At 34.4% G+C, this 10,000-nt stretch overlaps 1 protein-coding gene across 8 annotated transcripts in view; it reads right to left on the bottom strand.

Moving 5' to 3' along the window:
• The window catches only part of LOC106879147 (potassium voltage-gated channel subfamily H member 7), a 703,964-nt gene that overhangs the window by 374,295 nt on the left and 319,669 nt on the right, over positions 1-10,000 (bottom strand). The gene's annotated exons all lie outside the window — the stretch shown is intronic.

The raw sequence follows: 10,000 nt of genomic DNA on the forward strand, positions 1-10,000 counted from the left end.
GAGAGAGAGAGAGAGAGAGAGAGAGAGAGAGAGAGAGAGAGAGAGAGGGAACGGTGAAAGGGAGAGAAGAATAAGGAACGGGTTGGAGAGAAAAACAGAAAGGATGAAGAACAAGAGAGGGAGAGAGATAGACAACGAAAACACAGAAACGAGATGTATCCATGTGTCACTAACGAAGGCCGTGTATAGTAACCTTTAAGAAGAAGAAACAAGATGTTGATCTCTCGACATAGCAGTGCCAGGAGATCAACATATTATCACTAAAGAAGGAGAAAAGATTAATAAATATGGAGACCTGAGAATTGAGATCGTCACGATGTGGTAGCTACGAGAGTCAAGTATAAAATTTCTCCCTATTGTCATCGGAGCATTGGGTTCAACGCCACTCAACCTGTAAAAAAAGCTGGAAACTTTAGAAATACCCTACAATCAAGGTGTATTGCAAAAACCGGCATTACATGGAACTGCATGCATATTGCCTAAAGTACTCTCTGCCTGAGGTCCTTGTGGTGATTTGACAGGCAGTACAAACCTCCTGTAGACACAATATCTTCAATTAACAACATCACGTTACTGGATACTGTGCGACAGAGGCCTTATACAGCTAGAAAACTATTACAAAATAATCACCATATGATTTCGGGAATACCTTGTTCAGAAGCAAGCAAAACTGGTAGAAATCGTCAAAAAACGCGAACAAAACAAAAAGCTGTTTTCTGCCTTATAGGAAACTAACAAATACAAAAAGGTAGTCATAGTACCTGACGACTTTGAAGAAAAAGAAGAAATTGACAAAAGCTATAAAACAACTGAAATCCCAACTAAAACTGGATAAAACTTTCATCTTACCTACACGAAGAGGTAATCCAACGAAGACAAATCTAACTGGCGTTTTAATGCTGATGAATAGATGCAGATTAAATTATTGTAATCAACATCTTCTTTTATTTACCATCGAAGGAAGGTTACAACAAAAATTATTTAGTGAGCATATGGCATACAATAATCAGTATTGATATGTTTCGAGTCCATCCCAACTAGTCTGACTGTTTCTTCTAAAGATAGCATCAATGGCAGTAACGTGTCTCTTATATAATCATCCACGTTATTTCAAAGAGTAAGTCTTTCAGTTGATCGTGAAATTTTTCAAAAGTCGTCAGAATAACTACACCTGCGCGCGCGCACTTAAACAAAAATTGGAAACCTTGTGGCAAAATAAGAAACAATAGTGAGTAGTAGATTGGCAGCATCGCTAGAATGATGGGCAAAATGTCTTGTGCAGTTTCTTCCATCTCTCCACGTTTTAAGTCAAAATTGTGTCGTGTCCAGCTTTGCTTTTCATTCATTCAATTTTGATGAAATAAAGTTCCAGTGACGCTTTTGTTAGAGAAAAAGATTACGTTTTAATAGTAATAATAATATATTTATATTCTATTAAATATGAACGAAATCTAATTACTGGAACCGGTCTATGACTTTAAAGTAAAGTAGATTTGATTAAAAGATTTTTTTTTATTTTGTTTATAGAAAATATTTCACACAAAATACGTGAAATTTCTATCGAGGTTATCTTCTGAAAGTCTTCGGTTCCCCACTTCTCATAATATCCGTAGACTGTGTAACATATTTACGCCTAAGTATTGACATTAATAATTCTGTTTTCACTTTCGTATTTCAGAATCTGGACAGTATTCATTACACATGTTACTCTTCACATGTTGGTATCTTTGGAAGTATACTTTTGATGCCATGGGTTATATCAGGAAATATGGAGTACATACAGTAATTATGAAGTAACTCTTATTAAATTTCTTGATGCTTATACAATATGATGAAATAAATAAATCCAAAAAGAAAAATTATTTATTATCTTAAAGTATAAGAAATTTCTCATCTGTGAAGATCTTACTGCTCTGTCATTTACTTCGCTCCTTCACCCCCACCCGGTCCGTTATTTCTCACTGCATTTCTTTTTTTTTAACTTTCTCTGTACTCCTCTTTCTCTATACCATGTATAGCGTGACTAGAGAATCAATCAATCTACTAACCCACTAAGCAACCGAGCAACCAAACAAGCTACCAAGCAACTAAGAAACCAACTAATATTTCTAAATGCTAAAATTTTATAGAGATTCTCAAGTTTAGATAATTTGGCAATTCGTATAATAGATTTGTCAGATTTGTTTAATCATGGCATATATTTGGAAGCTAGCTAAATTCATAAGCAGGCTTTCTTCGATTGACCCGCTGGGTAGAATCCTTTGCAAATCGTTTCATATAATCGATAAAGATTAAATGGTTATAATTTATACTTAACATTTTAAACTATTGTGGTTTTATTCAGGATATCTGTAATCAGGATGTGATCTGGACAGAAAAGTAGTGGAGCCTAAAGAGTCTCCTTCAAACGTTGTTCTTACGGACACAGAGCTGGGGTTTATTAATTTTCTCTTTGCCTTGTAGCAACGTGGTTGTTTTCTATTTTGACATTGCATGGTTGGAATATAGTTCTTTGAGAATGATATGAAATGTATTTCAATCTACGCCATGCTCCGTTTTTGTTCTCCTATGCACAGGTATTCCCTCTTTATAAACATACTGCATTTCCTGGCATCATTTCTTTTTCTATGGTTCGATGATATTGCTTTCCAGGTGAACAGAATAAGTATTATAAATATGTAAGAGTTTTGCTGGTTATAGTCACACAATTTACAGTTTCTTTTAGTAGAGTCTCTCTTACTTTCATTCCCTTTTGTAATCATTATTGTTTTTCTCTTCATCCTACCACTTCAGTGAATGCTGCTGCTACAGATTCATGAATACTGGTTTGATTCTTCGACCAGAAAAAAGAAGAATTTCTCTGTCTTGAGGATTTCCAATTCCTTGCATCTTTCACCGTGTTGCTAACTTCCTATATATGGTGGGCCTTGTACGTGTTATTCTAATTTCATTGTTAGCTTTTCCTTTCTTATTCACCATGCTCATATCAACACATGAACGCTTAACGTTCCATTGATGTTGGTATGACGTCCAGTGTTATGTCTCTTTTTTGTTAATAGCATTGCATGATGTTTTGCTACTACATCAAGTACCTTGTTCTCCAGTAAGAACTCGCATTTATCAAAGTGCCTTGTCCTGCAAGCTCCTTTGCTGATAAGATTTGCTTAAGCCTTTCTTTTACTTGTAGAGTTTCTTGCTTTTATTTCTGTTACATTAATCCTATTGGACTCTTTCTTTTTGTTTTGCTGAGTAAAGAGAGATCTTACCGGTTTGGGTTTTAATTTTATATAATATATTTTGTGCATACGTTTGTACTTAGATCTGGCTGAGCAGGGTATGAATGAGATAGGATAAAACCCTGCTTCCTCCATTGCTACTGCAACTACTTGATCGAATAGATCACTGAAGCTGTCGATATTCTGATAGTTTGTTTGTGAATCCCACAATACATATCTATTGCTCCTGGGGTTTTCCTTGATCCATGCGAATCAATTTTGTTCTTTTCTGCTTTCTTTAGTGTTTCTGTTAAAGTGCCTTCAATGTTAACTCTAGTTGATCTTCTGATATGTTTTATTCTGTTAATTATTAACATTGTTGTCGAGAACATATGCCTGTTGTGACTGGATATTTGGTTGGATATTTCCGAGGAGATTTGTAAAATCCTCCTCATTAATTTGGTACTTGCTTCTATTTTTCTCTGAACTTATTTCATTTTGCTTTAATAGTTTGATTTTCGCTCCTTGCGAAAACTTTTGCTATTTTCATTTTACTTTGAGGGATTTTACATACTGTATGATGATGTTTTTGTTGGTTTTAATCTCTTTTCAAGTGGTTTAGTGTTTTTATCTGGTCAAATCTCTTGCAAACCATACATTGATTTATGGGGCTTTACTGTTTGTGTATAGCTGTATGTTTTAATTTCAATTTTATTTCTAATGTATTTCTCCTACGAGTTTTTCTTTCTCTTTCTCTATCTAGTATATATTTAGTATCTATTCATTGTTTGACATGTATCTCCGTTCGTTCGCAGATGTGCTCGTATTATATTTCCTTACATATTTTGTTCTTCACAACTATTTCATAAAGCATAATTGTGCTGGATATAGTACCGTTGTAAATATGCTTGTATCAGTTGAACGCATGCTCATTTGCCCAACATACTCTTTTATATTTATATTGGGGACTTTTAGCAATACGATGTGAAGAATTTTTGCGCAAAAATAAAACCTTTGAGAAGTCACTGTTTCTAGCGTATTCAAAACTTTCATTTCATATCGATCTCGCATTCAATGCAGAGATAATCATTAAATATTCCAAGTCGACGGATATTGGTTGTATTGCTGTCTATTTAATGATGGATACAGATGATCTATTTTTTAATAGTGTTGGCTTTATTTTAAGTTGGTTCGTTTGTTTTGTCCCTGTTCCGCTGCTTACTTGTTCGCTATTTCCACGCTGCTTGTATGTTATTTAAACAATATATTTTGTGCGTAATAATCACGTTTGTCACGGCTGAAATATCTTTCCTCACATATCCGTTAGATGAGGGTTTGCCGAGAGTTTAGCAGCGACCACTACTTATATTTTGTTTGATATCTCACACGCTTCTACTTCGAGTTCTAATATGATTTCGTGTTATCTACGTTAACTTTATTAGCGTCCAATGTATGTCTGTCGTATGGAATTTCTCTTTCAGTTCAATCACAGCTCCTTCATATCTCAGGAATTATTTTGGAAATTTTAATATCAGTTAGGTTAGTGTGCGGGGTATAAACGTTATGATCAAGAGCATCCTAAGTTTTTTATTTTGCAATCTTTCTTATAATCTACAGTTATTTTTTTCTCTTATCATTCGTGAAAAAATTAACGATCATTTACCGTGTCCATAGATTCGTAATCATGCAATGACTAGCAACCTTAAACATTTGTTTCCTTATTTTCAAGTAAAATACATAGAGCTCATATTAGCTTTAAGATGATCTATTTCATGACATGAGGATAATTGATGGACTTTCATATTTATTCTATATAGTTTTAGATGTTACTAATTCATTGAAACAGTACAGTTAGAGCAATTCGGACGTTTGTTGCATCTAACGTTTTTTATATATATTGTCTCGCATTTTAAACACAATTTATATTTGAATAAATAGCTTATCGAATTATTTTTCTCTCTAATGTCTAAATGTTTTCCCGGTATTGCCTCTGACATATCTGACTTCTTACACTGAAACCACAGTTCACTTACTTTCATTTCTAACATGAAAATCTATTACATAATTCATTTACAATAACTTGGTCTATGAATAGTGTATACCATTATACTGATATTAAGAGCAGATGAATTTTCAATGAGAGCCAAGTTCAAATTAGAGCAAGCAACAAAAACGAAAAATCATTTATAGGCGCAGATATAGTGGCCAAGTTAAGACGTTCGCTACACTTAAAGGTAGTTCTGTATTCGATCTTTCTACGAAGCAGCTTAAATGGATATGGCGTCTATTGCATTGGCTAATGCCTTGTAAGTGAAATTTAGACGAGCTCCGTAGGATAATTACTGGGTTCGATACACCTGGCGAAAATCCTTGAAAGCAATACTGCTCCAGTACAATGATGGAATGAAAGAATCGTTTGGGGGTTCTCTATAAAAATAGAAAATTACTTTGGGGCAATTGAAATGCTATTTATGATTCTCGTACACATGATGACTTCTAAAGAAGAACATATTTACAAGTTATAAATCAAATGCGATATAAACAAGCCGTATCGTTCCAAAATAATTGTAGATTTGAGTATTTATTTTGTGGTATTTTTGTGAAAGAGAGCTCAGGGATATTGCTATTAGTTCGAAAATGACCCTTCCTCAGAGAGTAATTGTTTTTGACCATCTTTCTTATCCGAATAAATGAAGAAGTAAATCTATTAATTAATAATTAGGCTCTTTAACAACTGATACTATTGTGTTTTGGAGACAATGAAGTCTTCTACGTAACATACGATGTAAAATATCAATATTAATATTTCAGCAGCCATATTGCGATTGTGTTTCACTGCTCAATTGAGCGCAGATCTCTACACTATAGGCTGTGCAGCTTATATTTTCTTATAATAAAATGTTCTTAATATTTATATCTACAACACATATTGATACTGTGTCCATATTTACAATGGTTCTAGCAGACGATGTAATATCGGTTGTCAAAGCCAGACTAGAAAATTACTAAAGTCTTCATGAAATTATCAAATGTTAATGTCATGAAGCTGTTAAAATTCTACCTATGAAAGTTAATTTCCAAATTGACAATGATATTTACCAATATATTGAATATATGGCGCTGGGTTCACATTTATCACAAATTATGGCAGATGTCTTCAAGGAATATTTAGAAATCTTATCTCCAAAAAATACCTTAGTAACATACTTAGATGTCACATCTTATTCTTATAACACTAGGGCCATGTGCAAGTTGCTGAAACGTCAAAAATGACAGAAGAATGAACCACGACGCGTCCTGATCGAAAACTCTCTGTCACCAGTGAATGCGTAGCATATACGTCTCTCAAGCCATACAGTGCTAAAAAGTAGTCTTCATATCTCTATATACAACATAAGACAAAAGCAAATTGGTAGTGTGTGGGTCACAAATCACGTATTCTGATTGCATATCAGACACTTGTGGACATAATCTTGTGGTTTCAGTTGTTCCATTAACTACACTTTTATGCTTCGTAACTTATAACAACACTATAGATAAAATGAGTTTCAGAAAATACATTCCTGTGTAACAAATGCTTGACTTATGATTATTCCAATGTAGAAAGTAGATGCCAAGCTAAATTCCATTGGGTTTCTATAAGAGATTGGGTGAATACATTTAGAGAAGCCGCAACAGATATTGCATCAGATGGCATTAAATATTAACATCACACTTTGCAGATTCTTCATTAGAGTTACATCAATCCAGAAATAGTAAAGAACATCAGAACTGCATCTATAATAAACTACGCGTTTGCAGAAGATTATACAAAGCACAAAACGAGAGGTCTCGAAGCGGGAGAGTAGGGGAATATAAAATATCCTTAATGAAAGCAAAAACATCTATGTCAAGAAAGGCTGAAAGTATGTGAGATGAATAATTAAGAATCATAGGGCATAAAATTTTTATGATAGATTAAGAATCACACAGCAGAAATTGCGACATGAAAGAGGCTGTTAATACGGTGGTTGATGAATTTCTAATCAAAAGTGTCAGCCCTGACATTAGCTCACTATTTATTATTTTTGTTGAAAAATGCATTTAAATAATCGATAAATGTACTGGCATTGGGAGTAAATCTCTTAGCTTATAAATATAGGTTTCAAGTTCAAATACATTGCAGTGTTTATCTATATTCAGGATTAAGACACCGTTGATAAACCAGCAGACATCTCGGCCACTAATAGTAACAGCCTGATGCACTACTCCTTCGTCGCGCAACTGGGAAAAAAAGGAGTGTAGCCGAGGAAAGTGACAAAACTGTCTGTCTGTGTGTCTGTACAAAAGAACAAGAGAAGCTAAAACTCTTCTCCCAAAGCAAGTCAATGCAACTAAAACAAGTGAAGAGGACATGTTTCCTTGCCGCTCAGTCAGTTATAAAATTCAACGAGTTACACTCGGAGAGCGATGCAGTTGCATAGAGGATGTTCTGCCCTTCCAGTGAACCTTATGAAAGGTGAACTAGGGGAACTACAATTAACCTCATTGATGGGCCTTCTCTTAGCGTGTGTTTGTAAGCCGCGTATTACAACTAAGAGTGGCTTCTTGCTTTTGGTAGTCTTGGAAATTCCAGATGGGTTGGGTTGTTTATGTTCCTCTAGATCGTTGTTTCTATATATAGTTTCCTCACATTTTGTTTTTATTTTTTATGTATGCCTTCAGTTTTTCATAATCGATTCTGCCTAAAAAAGGCTGTGGGAGCGGGAAGTAACCAGTTTTATGGACATAAGGACGGCTTTTTTTCATTTCTTTGACTTGATCATATTGTGGCTTTCCTTTTTGACAGCAATGGTTCATGTTCAGCGTTACTATTGTGGCTGCTCTTCTTCTTCTTCTTCTTCTTCTTCTTCTTCTTCTTCTTCTTCTTCTTCTTCTTCTTCTTCTTCTTCTTCTTCTTCTTCTTCTTCTTCTTCTTCTTCTTCTTCTTCTTCTTCTTCTTCTTCTTCTTCTTCTTCTTCTTCTTCTTCTTCTTGTATCGTCCGTCTTTACGTCCTGACATTGACCTCAGACTCTACGCAATATGCGAGCAGTTCCAAGTGATGCCGATTTTTGCAATACATCTAGATTGTAGAGTATCTCTAAGGTTTTCAGATGTTTCTTCAGATTGGGTGGCATTGAACCCAATGCTCCGATGACAATAGGGATAACTTTTATGTTTGACTCTCGTAGCTGCCACATCTTAGCCTTCTTAATTCTCAGGTCTCCCTATTTATAAAACCTTTTCATTTTCTTTCATGATCATATGTTGTTCTCCTGGTACTGCTACGTCGATTGTTAGGCACTCTTGTTTGTCCCTCCTAAATGTTGCTATATCCGACCTTCGGTGCTCAAACAACTTGTCTATCTGGAAATCAAAGTCCCAGAGGATTTCTGCTTTTCCCTTTTCATTCATTACATTTTCCGTTGTATGTTGGTACCAAGCACCCGTAACCTAATATCAATACTTACAGCATATTATTATTATTATTATTATTATCATTATTATCATGATCATCATCATTATTATTATTATTATTATTATTATTATTATTATCATTATTATTATTATTATTATTATTATTATCATCCTCATCATCATCGTCGTCGTCGTCGTTGTTGTGTTGTTATTATTATTATTATTATTTCAAATTCCATATTTCAAATTTCAAATTTCAAGCCCCTAGTGCATTCCTTCTGACTCTACGTTCTGGTTTCAATCTCCACTGGGGTCATATTTGCTTTGCCTCCTTACGGGGTCGATAAAATAAAATAATCATGTAAGTACTGCCTCGATGTATCCGACTTGCCCCAACCTCTTAAAATTATTGGTCATGTACTAAAATTTGACACAATGATATTATCAAGGTAGGGAGCTGGCAAATCCGTTACCGCGTAGGACAAAATTCTTAATGACATCTCTTCCATCTTTCTATGTTCTGAGTTCAAATTCCTCCGTGGTCGATTTCGTGTCTCATTCAGACGTTTTAATAACGCTCCTTCTTCCTCTGTAACAGTTTGTCCATCCACAACGTAAAATTTGCCATCGTCAGTCGTAGTCGATTTTGCCTTTCATCCATTCAGGATCAATAAAGTACCAGTCAAGTTCTGGGATCGGATGTAATCGAATAACGCCTTCAATAAAATTTGCTGCTCTTGTGTCAAAATCAAAACAGAAAAAAAGAATATCATTGTTATTTGCGATGTTGCAGTTATCCTCTTCTTTGTCACATCACTTGTATCACATTGCTGTCAATGCTGTCAGTCAAGTCGCTGTATGTCTTCCTTTGCTGCGACTATTTTTATCATCACCTTCCGTTCCCACTGAAGGAAAGTATGTTGACATTGCCAGAGTAACGTGTAAAACCTTTCAACAAACTGATGTGTGGAAACGTTACACTTACAAGTAAAAGAAACGCAATGAATTTAAGAAATGTCTTTGAACATATAACATAAATACTGTGAGTAATTACAACCCAAGACACTGAACTACTATATATATATATATATATATATATATATACATATATAAAACTATAAGTATACATTACTATGTTTTATTCAAAATTTGCTGAAGAGATGCGTTAAAAATAAATAAATAAATAAAATTCTTGTAAATATTCTGTTTTCGATTATATAATTTATTCACAAACATAGACATGCACTTATAATATCTAAGTCTACATTGTGTGTCTTTGATATTACTCAGAGGAACGTAGGTAGTACATTTAGTAGTTGGTATGATTTATTGCTTTGTCTAGAGCAAT

Source organism: Octopus bimaculoides, chromosome 9, assembly GCF_001194135.2.
Source record: "Octopus bimaculoides isolate UCB-OBI-ISO-001 chromosome 9, ASM119413v2, whole genome shotgun sequence".
Lineage (NCBI taxonomy): Eukaryota > Metazoa > Mollusca > Cephalopoda > Octopoda > Octopodidae > Octopus > Octopus bimaculoides.